This window comes from Cryptomeria japonica, chromosome 10 (assembly GCF_030272615.1).
Source record: "Cryptomeria japonica chromosome 10, Sugi_1.0, whole genome shotgun sequence".
NCBI lineage: Eukaryota > Viridiplantae > Streptophyta > Pinopsida > Cupressales > Cupressaceae > Cryptomeria > Cryptomeria japonica.
This window is the reverse complement of record NC_081414.1, coordinates 155,711,087-155,725,729: the sequence shown is the minus strand read 5'-3', so window position 1 is coordinate 155,725,729 and position 14,643 is coordinate 155,711,087.

Here is a 14,643-nt window from a genome sequence, read left to right as displayed (position 1 = left end):
CATAGTCCAACAATTGAGTCCATGGCCTATCCCCAACCATGAGAACCACATCCCTAAGGAGAGCCATACAGATGTCAATATTGATTAAAATGTGAGCAAATGTAGAATAACCCATGAAGGACATGGAATCATCAACCTTTAAGAATCAACCGGTAGTATTACCAATGGCCTCATAATAAGAATGCTCCCATAAGTGAAGGGGAAGGTTGGGAAGATGCACCCAAAACAGACACACATTGAGTGATTCAGTAAGAGGATTCAAAGGTGTCCAAGGAATGACTGAGAGAGAGTTAACTCCCCAAGCCCACAACTTACCCAACACCAAGTCACGATCATTAGGAGAAGCAAAAGAAGCAATGGAAAAATTCTTAGCACAAGGGTAAAGTTCAATACTACTAGCAACTAAGGGCTTCCAAGAATCACTCACCCACCGATGAAGGTCAGGGAGAGAAGGATATAACCCAACAAATCTACACGCCAGCCCATAGTGTTGGTAGAAGCCAATGTTTTCAATGACATCTTGGCCACACACCATCATAAGGGAGGTTTTGGCACAAGAAAGGGGACGAGGTTTCCCCTAGGGAGGATGAGTAGCAACAAATATGGCCACATGAGCAAAGTTTTGCCTGCCACCAGTAGAACAAGGTCTAGGAGGGGGGACCCCAACACTAGAGGAAACCCTACCACCATCCACAACAACATCTATTCCACCCACAACCTAGGGAGCAGTTGGCCCCATGCAAACTAGGGCCAGGGGCAGTGAAGGCGACTATAACATGCATAATGACAACATATTGTAGAGGAGCTGCAAGGCTAGTAGCTACTGAGCACATAGGGATCGATGAATCATAAACAATTCCATTTATATTTTGTAGAGCGGGAGAGCTAGGAGTCATAGTTGATGGAGCAAGAATAGTACCATTCAAATTTTGCAGAGTGGGAGAGACGTTGGGAGACATAGCCATCATGAGAGACATATCATTTCAAGGTTGTTGCCTACTCCAAAATTTAGAAGGTATTATTATTAACGAATGTTATTAATATTATCACGTTTTTGTTAATTTAATGCTTTGATTATATTTTATGACTAGCTAGAACTAATGAATTTGTCTAGTTGTGTGAGATTGATGGTTGGTTGTAGGTACTCGAGGTGCAAAGTGAGGTGATCAATAATGTCGTTTTAGTGACTTTCCCTTGTTAGTAAGTCTTGTCCACCAAAGGTTGTCTTACCCTAGAGCTCTAGTTGTCTATTTAGTCATGATCATTATCCATTTCAATACGTTAGAGACATTGATAATAAGATTGGTCTCTAATAGTTGAAAGTATTGAATAACAAATTTACTAAAGAACAATTAAATGAATCAATAATATATATGTTAGTCGACAATAACTATATAAAATAAATGAGCATAAATAAACAATAAAAAAAGTAATAAGGATACATGTATACAACTATAAAATAAATCAATAAAACATTTGTGAATAAGGAAGTTATAATATTTATGAATGAAAGGAAAAAAAAAATAAAAATAAAAATAAAATAAGTTTATTACCTATGTCATTAAACAAAGGAAAATAAGAAAAACATACCAAAAGAAATAAAATAAAATGTGAAAGCCATGGAAGGAACATAGAAATAAATGATGAATTGTTGCGTAGCTCAACTAGGGAGAGAGGAAGACATGAATGAGCATGGCGGGTGTGTAGAAGACAAGCTAGCAAGAAGGATGTTTGTGCCATCCCTTTTTCGAAAATTACTCAATAGGTTTGAAGAAATTTTTGCCCTCTTTTTTGCCATAAAAACCCTACGACCCTCCATAATGGGAACCATATATTATCCATTTTCTTTTCTTGTCTGTGGAAGGGAGATGTGAGCAGCAAGAGAAGTAGAAGAGAACTGGGAGAAAAGACTAAGGCAAGTGAAAGTAGTGACTTGAATTGAAGTGCAAGATTTTTTTATTTTTTTATTTTTCCATTTTTCTTGTTGATATTGCTGTTTAGAGTTGTGAACGTAAAAAAAATGTTTAAAACACCCTATCTTAGTTGCTATTGTAGACACCTAAAATTAATTAAATTAGTATTTAATTAATTTAAGCCTCTACACATAATTAATTTAATTAATTATGTTGGTCATTATTCCTCTTAAAATTAATTAAATCTTATAGCATATTTTGTGTTGCGGATCTTAGAGAAGCATTTTGGAAGTTTTATTCATCTTATTCCAGGTTTGTGGCCTCCGGTGATGATCGTCGAGTAAGTTAGAAGGTCAGTTTACAGGTTTTTGGTTAGAACAATGTTCATTAGCAGTAACGTGTGGATATTCGTTGTGTGGACTGCACATATTAATTTTGGTGATTATTTTTGTGTTTGAGGTTGTTTAAACAACATATGGGAAGCGTGTGGACAATTTGTTTTGGTCCACATGATTGTTTTGAGTCGGATTGAGCTGACTTGGGTGACACATTTCATTTGTGTGTTATGCGTTTTTGGGCTGACATGTAAAAGATCTAATTTGATGTTGCAGATATATAAGAGTGATTAATATTGTCATTTTTCATATCGATGTTTTGTATGGAAAGTGTTTATGAGCGATTGTGTGTAGTTTCACGTGCGCAAGTGAAGGATTTGTGCTATGGTATAACACAAAACAACATAACAAAGCAGTATAGTAGAGCATAGTACCTTGTGCTTAACCAAAACTGTAATTGGGCATTTGTCGATGTTGTTTACTAGTTCAGACATTCCGACTATCTTTGTAATCACTTTATAAGACAGTGAGTCTTTCGGGGTTATAGCCCTTATTGTAATTTGAGCAGTGAGCTCTAGGTAGTGTGCCTGAATGCATGTGGATTCCCCATTGTAATATTTCACTTACTCCTAATAGGGTATTATCTCATTTCGAGTAGGTTCCCACTGTGGTTTTTCCCTTAACCGAGTCTCCACGTAAAAATCTCGGTGTTATGGTGTTGTGGATATTTGCTTTATGTTTTTGCATTTCTCTTTTGTTGATTTGTATTAAGTGGTTGAAGAATCAGATTAGCAATGTTAAAAATTTCAAAACACTGATTCACCCCCCCTCTCAGTGTTCCTTGATTCCAACATAGTTAACTTGAGAAAAGGATTAAAAAGAATATGGTCTCCATGGGTAATCGTTAGGTGGAAAGTACTAAATTAAAGTAGAATGCAAGAGGAGTATACCAAAAAAATAAAATAAACTACAATTGGTTAATTGTATGTTCACTTGGTTATCTTAAGGGCAATTCCTCTCTTCAACTTGTGCCTAGCATTCTAGTTGACCAACCAATGTTGAAATTAGATTTTAAAAAAATGCATTAATTTTGATCCAATTGTAAGGTAGAAGCAAATGGTCATTGGGTGTCCAACGAGATATTGACCTTAAATCAACTTTTGTTAGGCAAGCTTGAAACCTATTACTGGTTGGAAGTTGGTGTAATGTCTTGGGTATAAACATCTCAATGAGATTTCCATTATGTAACAACTCTAGAATTATTAACGGAGCCATAGAAGAGGATGATTGGAAAGCCACCTACTTCCAAATCAAGGTTCTCTTTCTAGTTATAGTGCAATGCCAAGTATAGGCATTGGCTTTTACGATAATGGATAGAGCTATGACCCTATGAGGGAATAGGTAGAGGATTGTATTCCTCTAAGAGGTAGATTAGTCCTCTCTATCTGAGGTGATTACCGAAGGATAAATCTCATGACCCACTCAAGATAAGCTTATCTGCCTGAGATTGACTATAGTTAAGCAACGTACTTGTCGATAGATTATCAACCATACAACTAGTTATCATATGGTTATCACCAGTTGCATGCAGGTGAGGGATATCGTGCATTTTGATCTAGAGTATTGGACAATTTTTTCCAAGAGCATGTGGGCCTAGGGGGCAACTGCATGCTAACGATGGATTTCCTCATTGCTTAGTTGCTTGATGGACTGCAGGGAAAGGAGAGTTTCTAATGGAAATGGGTAGATAATCAGAATAAATCTTACATTGTGGAATGACATGCCTTATGTAATTGAGCCTTGAGTTAGTTAACACCTTAGGTATTTGGTTATTAGGAGGTAGACCAAATCAATACATCTCTCTCTCACCATGGGCAACAAAATCTTCTTGGAGGGGTGGATAGGGACTAAATATACTATGAAGGATTCACATTGCACCTCAAGTGAACCATAGTGAGTTATGGATGAGAAACCTACATGACCTCATAGAAATCATAAGTTATGATCTAGGCATTGTTAATTGCTTACCTTCATTTTTACTTATGATGAAATTAAGATTATGAATTATAACAATCTATTTGATTGTTACCCCTGAATGTATGTTACTTGTTATCATGAATTTCATGTTTTAATGAATCAAAAAAAAAAATTGTAAAATTTGGGTCATTTTTGGGTGGTTGTTACACAAAGTCCTATGTTCCTTGTCATAATTCTTATAAGCTCACTTTCCATGAGAGTTCCCAGAGTACTAATGATTCTCTACATTTGTGCAACAATTATCTGCGTGATTATTCCTGGGAGGACACACCTAAAAAAGATAGAAAAGTTGATTATTGTAAAATAATATAAGTCCCAAATTTTATCTATATACCATGATAATTAATAGTTTTCCAACCCTTCTCAACATTTAATAGCTAAAGTTCAAATCAAGATATAATATAACTATAATTCATTTTGCTATTATGGTTATAGTGATCTAAAAGTACTATAATATAAAATTGATATAAGTACAATTATAAGAGAGAATATGGGCTTCATGGTAGATTGCTTGACTAATTGGGATTCCAAGCATCTAGGTGGTAGGAATGTTGGTGATTGGGAGAATCTATTCCCATTGCTCCCAAATGTTAGATAAGTTGATTCTTGAGGATTCCATCTAAACATCCCCATTCAAAATAAATATTTGGTTCAATTACATTTTCTTGGAAGTCCATTTCACTTATATTTTTCTACATCTCGTCTTTTATAAAGCCATATTAAATGTTTATGGGGGTTTAAGGTCTCTCTAAACTTGATCTTTACTAGTTGAATATCGGGTTGGTTCCCTTTGAGAGTATTGCATCCCATACCTCTATGAATCACCATTCCATCATCATCGTGCCATCTATTTTATGGAGATTTTATAGGCAATTGAATTGAACCTTTTAAAACCCACATTTTTATCTAGTTCAGTTGATCTTCCTTGTAAAAGCAATCCACTTGCATTTTCATACAAGTTTTCTTTTGTTGATGTCATCATGTGCTTTGTTATGTCATCCCATTATGTTGACATCGTCATGATGTCATCTCATCCAAGGCACCTCTATCCATGATGATGTCTTGCTTGCATCATGATGACATCATCCAATCCTTTTGCCAATATCATCGTCAAAACTTTTTGAGTAGATTGAACACTTAAAATTTATGAAGTTAGCAAATTTGATTGGTCTTCCTCATAGGTGTAGTTCCAAGAGATTTATTCGCAAATATAGTTTAGATGGAAACTCTTGCAAATGGTTTATTTCTACCTCTAGAGCTTGCAAATGCACTAGAATAATCAAAGCCAATCTATTAATGTATTTTCCATGACTACAACTACCAAATTCAATTTTGTGCCACCCAAAAAATCCTTCTAACTTCATTTGCATGAATTGAAACAAGAAAAAATAGCACTCATCTACCATATTTATTACTTGTAGGCCAAAGTTCAAACATGCCATTTCTAGATCACAATTTTAATTGTTTTGATGGGAAATTCTCTTTTTTTTTGCATTTAATCCCATGAATAATTAATGAAAAAGGTACAACAAGGGTAAAGGAAATGTTATTTAGCACCTCCTAGTCAATTAGATCGGATTAAATTGGATGTTGAACAAACACATGTGTACAAGACATTAGTTAAAATGATAACTAGGGTACGAGTGTGTTGAATTTTGCAAAACAAGATTGCAGGATCAAACAACAAACTAGAACACATCCCACAAATGAGAGTAGCCAAAAAATATGCCATATTCGTCTAAAGCAAAGATTACATAATTGAATCACAATTGTACAATGAAGTCCTTATAAAAAAAGCACAAAGATGCCCTAAGCTAAATTTTGGAGAACTAAAGTGCAAGCATGAGGAGCTTAGAAAAGCTCAATTCTAGCTAAAGTAAATACACAAAAGCTAAACTATATGTACAACTAAAGTAACTAGAAGCACAAAAGCACAACCAAGTGAACTTAAGCAAAAAAAACATAACTAGTTGTTAAATTGTTGTAACACCCCCCTTAAGTGAAACTTAGGGTGAAGTAAAAAAACCTCTAAATGCATGAATGCAAAATGGGACTTGACAACTAAAGGCTTGATTAGGTACCCAAGTAGAAAAAAGAGGTCTCTCTAAGTGGAGAAAAAGGGAAAATCAAGTGGGAAAAAAACCCTTTCCAAAAGGAAGAAAAAGATAATGAAGGACTAAGAAGCCTCCAATAAAATGTCTCAAAAAAAGAACAAGAACATGGAGAACATCCTTTGAAGCAAAAAGAAGTTGTAGACCACTACCAAATGATAATTGATATAGTGACTAATGAAGAACCTCCTCTCAAACCAAGATGATTATCAAGATCAAGATGACAAGAATTTGCTTGAGTGCTCCCAGACGCTACTTGAATAATTAGATTGAAAACAAAGGCAAAACTCTAGTAATTGAAGATACAAATGGCACATGAATTTGCATGAGTGACCCCAACAACACTAACTCAACCATGAAAGAGTAAACTACCAGTTGAAAATAAAGGTGCCAATAGTTTGAAGACCACTAATCAATTGAGGATAAGTCACCTACACAAATCTAGAATGCAAGCGTGTTTATATGGTAAAAGCTCCATCTCACCAAAATATAGCTATTACACTGGACTTGTAAATAGGAACAAATATTGTATACGTAGCTCACTCCAAAGTGAAACCAAGGAAACATTAGCACCAATAGTAGAAACCCCTCCATAATGTTGACAAGGGAGAGGCATGACAAATCGACTGAAACTACGTGTCACCAAATAGTGAAGGAGAATTTGAATGGGTGCAAGAAAGTACCTGTATCTGAAAAAGAGTATGCCACTAATGCACACACAGATGATACATGAATCTCTAGGATTGAATGCTGTCCTGGAGGGACACTCACTGAACAGAGGTGTGATGAAAAAACAAAAGGCACTACACAACCCTCCATGACACTTTATAATATTGTGCATGTATAAAATAAGACAAAATAAAATGTGCAAAATCCTCAAAGACCATACACAAGAGTGACACTTTATCTCAGTGCACCTACAAACAAAGAAGTGCATGAAAAGGATTCTCAAATGCCCAATTGGGGAAAAGTGATGGAAATACATGTATAACAACTGAAGAGAAGTCATCCAAAGCAAACAAAAAATTTCCAAGAGAAAAAATTACCAAGTAAACAACCATAGGGTGAAAACAAAAAAAGACTAAATAAAAAATACTTGAGGTAAATTATAGAAACAATAGCAACAAATTTGGATAGAGCATTGAACCACCTTTCCAACAATATTTGGTTTTTGAAATATAGAGTCTGGATGTGCAAGATATTGCCCCAGAAGTGCAAAACTAAAGGCTAACTTTGGATGCCTACTACAAAAAATTAAAGCAAAATCTAGTTATGAGACCACCATCGATACAAACTACTTGCAACCAAATTTCCAACAATATATGGTTTGCACGATTTCAACTCAGTATGGCCACAATTATGGCCAAAAAACCAATTGCATGTCAAAATGGGCTTGGAGTCTTGAAAGGGTTTCCAAAAATACAGTTTTTGAGGAAAAAAAAAGTAAGTTTTCAAAAATAGAAACTTTTCAAAAATAAAAAATATATTTTTTTTGAAAATGGAAAATATTCAAAAAAAATTTAATGCCCTTTTTTTCAAGGCTAATAATAAAAATTATTCACTTCCAAATCCACACAAGAAGGCAGACTTGGAGACCATGCAACACTTCCGAGAAAAGAAACCCTCAAAGATTGAGAAGGGGTTTGCTGAATCCATACTCTGATACCATGTTGAATTTTGCAACACAAGCTTGCAAGATCAAGCAACAAATTGGAACACCTTCCACAAATAAGAGTAACAATAAAAATATTTCATTCCTCAAAAACAAAGTTTACAAAATTAAATTAAAATTGTACAATGAAGTGCTTATAAAGAAAGCATAAAGATGCCCTATGCTAAATCTAGGAAAACTAAAGTGCAAGCATGGGAAGCTAAAAAAAGCTCAACTCTAATTAAAATAGATGTACAAAAGCTAAACTAGACGCACAACTAAAGCAACTAGAAGCACAAAAGCATAACCAAGTGAAATTAAGCCAAAAAAAAGAATAACTAGTTGTTAAAATACTTTAACAAAGTGCACCTTACAATGTCAAAGGTTGTAGGTGTCCATGTTTAGTGGTAGTTGTGCATGTTTCCTTCCAATATTTAACCTTCTAATTTATATTTACATCTTTTTTCATTTATATAAGGATGTGAATTTATTTGGAGAAAAATATTGAGTAGAAAGAAATGTTTAGCTAGGAGTTTAATTTTAGAAAAATGAAAGACATCTATTTTATAAATTGACAAGTTGAGTTCAGCTAGAATATGTAAATGGCATGTTGTGATCTCAAGAAGAAATGATTATAAGTGTATAGTCAACCTTGTTCCTTGTTTGGGTGTCTCTAGTGGTATTGTGTTATTTATTAGATTTATGCATGATCAATTTGTCAACCAAAAGCTTATAGATATTTCACATAATGTCTATTCATGGTAATAAAGGAAATATATAGGTTTGTCAATGGGTTAATAAGTAGAATCTCATAATGTTCTATAAATAAATTGCACCTATGTGTAGAACATGATTTTCTTGTGCACTTAGAGAAGCATAGCCTTCAATGGGATGCTTAGTAAGGTTCTATTTTGGGATTTCAATTGTTTATATGTTTTGGGTTAGCTCGTGATTCTATTACCCTACTATAATAGGTATTGATCTATCGTAAACTATACTTATCATTACCTCAATGCCTAAATGATTCAAAACAATTATTTTCTTTAGCTAAAATTTATTTAATTTTTCTAAATTTTGAATTGTAAGAGGTAAATTATTAGCAAGGATAGATTTATCCATTTCATTTAACTTTATGATTGATAAGTTCAATGTTGTTAAAGGTTTGCGACCTTATTTATCAAACTACCACTAATATATTGTGACACTATTATTAGGATACATTGTATAAAGGGTATAGTTTAAAAAGGCAAGTATTTAATTATTATTTTATCAATCAACCCAACACCCTAGGCAAACCCCCTTGGTCCTAAAAAGATATAAAAGGTCTTACCCACCTCAACAATTAGTCCTAAGTGTCCAAACTTGAACATTGATTTTACAATTTTCTTCTTGGGTTTGATGGCCCTAACAACAGTGAGATTATTCAACCTTAGGGATTTGGGTTCCACAACTTAGGTCACCAACAAGGTGACCATGGATCAAAATTAAAATAAGGTTGTGATACCAAATTATAATAGACTAGCTCCCAAGGTAACAAATTTCTTACATCACAGTTTTTAGTTCACTTGTATGAACAACATGGATGGATATGAAGCACTAATTAGAGGCCTACTCATGTTGCATCAAAAGAAGTTGGAATATCAATTCATAGAAGGAGATTTCCAACTCACAATCAAATATATTTTTAATTTAACATGCCTACCATGAGAAGAGGCCAACAAATTATCCAAATAAAGTCCAAGATTTAATTAAAGACTTGGATGCCTTTAACATCTATTCACTCCCTAGAAGGAAAAATCAAGTTGCATTCACTAGTGGTCTCTTCCAGTACTATGGAGCCCATAATTAAGTCTGAAATAAAAATATTGTTTATAAAATTATTTTTATTAAGTAAATTGGGGTAAGGCTTGAAACAACCTTCTAAGCCACAGAGAGGGGTTGCATAAGGAGTGAAACAACAAAAAAAGGTAACTTTTTAATCAGATCTAAGAACTAGCGAGAAACAAGGGTCCCAACCCTAGAAAAAGAACTACTCTTTTAGAACACATGAAAGAGGTGAGAAGAGGTACTATGACCTTTCCTCTATCTAAAGATAATAGTCCAAGAAATATTGTCTTTTGAACTCCCATAAGGAGGGGGAAGAAGAGGAGGAAGTTCCCTCTCAAGGAGATTAGTTGATGAAGGAAAAATGTTAGGAGGGTGAGGGACGACCAACAACCCCTGAAGAAGGAGAGGAAGTCGAGGGAGCAACATGGAGAAAAGAATCAAAGGAAGGAGCTATAGGAGGAACCACATAAGGGACAATAGGCTCCACAACAATGCAATCCTCAATCCTGGGAAGAGAAATCCACAGAAGAGGCCAAATCCTCAATCATGGGAAGAGACATTCATAAAAGAGTCCAAATCCTCAATTATCAAGAGATTATGAGAATCATTCTTCCACCAAGTAGCAGGCCCCTTTTGATGACCTAGAGAGCAAGTCGATGCCAAATGTCCAGTAGTAAAGCAATGGTGACAACAAAAATGGATGCCCTCATCATCCAAAGGTAGATCTCCAACCATCAAAACCACCTTTCCATGAATAGGCAAAGAGATATCACCATCCACCAAGAAGCGAGCATAGGTAGAGTGTCCATCAAAAGAAGTCAACTTGTCAACCTTTGAGAACCGACCAATGAAATTTCTTATGAATTTGTAGCAAGACATCTCCCAAAAATAGAGGATAAGATTAGGAAGCCTCACCCATATTGGATGCACGTGATGTGGTTAATAAAAGGAGGTTAAAGTAGAAAATCAAATATTAAGAGAGAGAGGATGCTCGATCCCCAAGACCAAACTTTGTCTAGCACGAAGTTTATGTAGTTTTGTAAAGACTGTGACATTAATAGACAAAAGAAAACTCCATATTCTTCACAAAAAAATGGAGTTGCAAAAAGAATGAACAAGATATTGATGGAGAAGTCTGGGAGTATGTTGAGTGGTGTAGATCTAGAACAAAAGTTTTGGGATGAAGTTGTTTCCACTACTTGCTACTTGGTTAACAAGTTTCCTACATTAGCTCTTGTTGATAAAATACCTATGGAGGCATGGTTGGATTATAAACCTTCATTGAGACATTTTAGAGTTTTTGGTTGTGAGGTATATGCACATGTGCCAAAGGATAACTGAAAAAAGATGGAGAACAAGCCTATGAAATGTATCTTCATCGAATATAGTTATGATGGGAAAATCCATAAGCTTTGGGACCCTGTTGCATAGAGGGCATACATAATAGAAGCATTATTTTTAGAGAAGCTAACCCTCAAATGACATTGCAGCGAAAAAAAAGTAATTGCTTCAACTTCCTTCTACACCTAATTAAGTTTAATCAAAACCCCTAGATAGACAAGAAATTGAGGATAACTCATCTAGCTCCAACTCTTCAGAAGAGGAGAAAAAATCTCCAACTTAGCTTGCTTGAATGTATACAAGACATAAACAACCACCTAAAAGGTACTCACTTGATGATTGGAGATGTGTTTTTTCTTTGAATACTAACACAGATGGCCCTATATCTGTAGAAGAGGCGTCATGCATGAATTATGCAGAGACTTGAAAATTTGCTATGGATGAAGAAATGTTAGCTTTGAAAAAGAATGATACATAGGATCTTGTAGCATTTCTTGAAGGATGAAAATTTGTTGGCTGCAAACGGCTATTCGAGAAAAAAGATTGGTTCAAATGGAGGTATTGAGAAGTATGAAGAAAATTTGGTTGCTAAAGGCTAATCTCAGGTTGAGGGTGTTGATTATGCTTAGATATTTTCTCATATTGCAAAAATAACATCCATTATATTTTTTCTTTCTATTGTTGTTTCTCATGATTTAGAGGTTGAGAAAATAAAAGCAAAAATTGCTTTCCTTCATAAAGTTTTGGAGGAAGATATTTATGACAAGAAAAATACTACTTGGTAAAAGGTAAAATATTTTGGTTTGTAAATTGAAGAAATAATTGCATGGCTTGTAACAGAGTCCTAGGATGTACCAAAAATTTGATACATATGTGTGTTGCGTTTAGGATTTGAATGTTCCAAATTAGATCATTGTGTATATTATAAATTTTATGGTAATTATTTCTTTTACATTGCGTTGTATGTTGATGATATGATATTTATTGGTGAAGGGAAATGTATGATATTAGAACTAAAGTCTCATCTTGCTATTAAATTTGAAATGAAAGATCTTGGTGTAACTAAAGAAATTCTTGAGATGGAAATGAAAAGAGATAGAGTGAAAAACTATGGCTAGGCTAGAGTAAGTATGTGAATTCAATTTTATAGAGGTTTAATATGCATGATTATAGACCATTATCTCAGATTGTCCTACATTCCCCATCAAAGATGGAAGATATGAGCAGAGTATCTTGCTAGAGTGTAGGTGTCAGTTTGATGTATGTTATGGTTTCAATTAGACCAAACATTGCACCAGTAGTGGGAGTTGTTTCTAGATATATGTCTAATCTCGATAGAGTTCATTTGGATGCAATAGAAAGAGTCTTTAGAATTAGTGTTCTACCGGAATGGAGAATTTTAACCTTATTAATACAACAAATCAACATTTGGTAAACATAAAAGCATATAACAATAAGCAACAATGCAACCACAAATATGAACACCATAACACCATAGATTTATACGTGGAAAACCTCAAAGAGGAAAAAGCATGGTGGGATTGGAGACCCACAATATCTATCCATTGATCAGATGAATAAATATTACAATAAGGGGCTTGGACATATAGGAAGGCCAACAACCTAGAGCACATTGATCATCACAAAAGGAGTCTCACTGACTACATAAAACATCAGACAATAATCCAGAATGAAGATTGAACTGTAAGTATAACATCTCCCATGTCTGAGTACATTTCTGGTTAAGCTCAATACTAGAGGCCTAAAACCTCTTCCACAAAACCAATTCGATCACCTATGATCGACCAAGTCCTCTGCATGAATGATTACAACATTGTTTGCATATAGATAAGCCCATAAACAATACCATACACGATCTCATTGATCTACAAAGAGATCTTACAACATATTTATACCAACCCGGGACCTAAACAATTAGGTCGTCCACCTAAAATATAATACAATAAATTCTTAACTTAAACCCGCAATCTAATGATCAACCTATGTGGGGGAAAAAGTGACACTAAGCAAACATGCCCTAATCTCACTTTCAATCACACACTTGTGGAATACGAAAGAGCCTAGAGGTATCACACAATTGGCTACTTCTTTTTGTGGAAGAGAGAGCCACGGGCTACCTATTAGGATTTCTATTCCTTTGTTGCAAATGATAGATAGAATGATGCAAGTTCAACTATTAACCCTAAAGTGTAAGTATGAACTAGTAACAAGATTGCAAGATTGAGATTAAGTGATGAAAAGCTGTAAACACAAGAATAAGAGGAGAATGCAGATGTGTACCTGGGGTTAAAATCTGAGTGGAAATGTTCGGGACGGGGGCGCATGCGCCACTGACCTGATTCTGCACCTGAAACTGCTGTTTTGCAACCTAAAAAGCTGTCGGAAAGTGCTGAAAACTTGCTGTCTGACAGAGGGACCAGGGCGCCCAGCGCCCCTATCCCAGGGACCAGGGCGCCCAGCGCCCCTATCCTGGTAGGACCAGGGCGCCCCACGCCCCTGTCCTGGTCTTTTGCTCTGAAATTTGGTGTGTAGTTCTGTCTCAGTTTGCTTCTTTCGGATCTGCAACTTGCGGCGTCGTCTGAATCCCGAAACCTACACTTATATCTGAAAAGGTGCTTTGGGCAGCTATATAGGGTTTTGCCTTAGTCAAACCCCTGCTTTGGTGATTTCCACCTCCACGAATAGCCAAGTTGTATTGTAAAAGTAATGTGTGTGCAGACCTTGTGTGTGTGCAAGATCCTAAAATGAAAGTAAGCAAGCTAGAGCAACCTAGAAAGTAAACCCTAGTTGCTTGTAAATGATAATGTAAATGCTCCAAATCAAGATGCAAAGTGATCTAAAGCATGAATACAAATGATATAATGGGGCTTATGCAAAGACATGAAAACAACATGAAATCATACCCAACCCCAAGGGAGGGGTACAAGCCAATCTTCAGTCGGTGATCCCTTATTGTTCTTCAATGCCTTCAAAGCCCTAAATAGATGAATGAAATTGATAGATGCTTGATGGATGAATGTTGTTGAAGTCTTCAAAGATCTGCTCTTTCGCTGCATAGAAGGTCCTTGAAACCAAAAATCTTGTCCTTTCCAATGAAGAAAAAGAGCTCTTATATATGAAACCCTAGGTCTTAATTTCAACTTTTGGCCGACCTAGAGATTGAATCTCCCGCCAATTTCTTGGGGTTAAGCTTTATTTTATGATTGGATCGCGCTCCTAAAATTTTGGGAAAAATGTCTGGGACCATGTGCACTCCGGGCGCCATGGTCTCGACAACTTTTCACCAAATTTTCAGGGCCGTCAGATATGATGATTTTAGAGAGAATCCCGAAGTTACAGCTGATTTCGAGATGTTTTGACCCCCGAAATCAAGCCCCCAAGTTCAAGATAGGACCTAATTAGGGTTT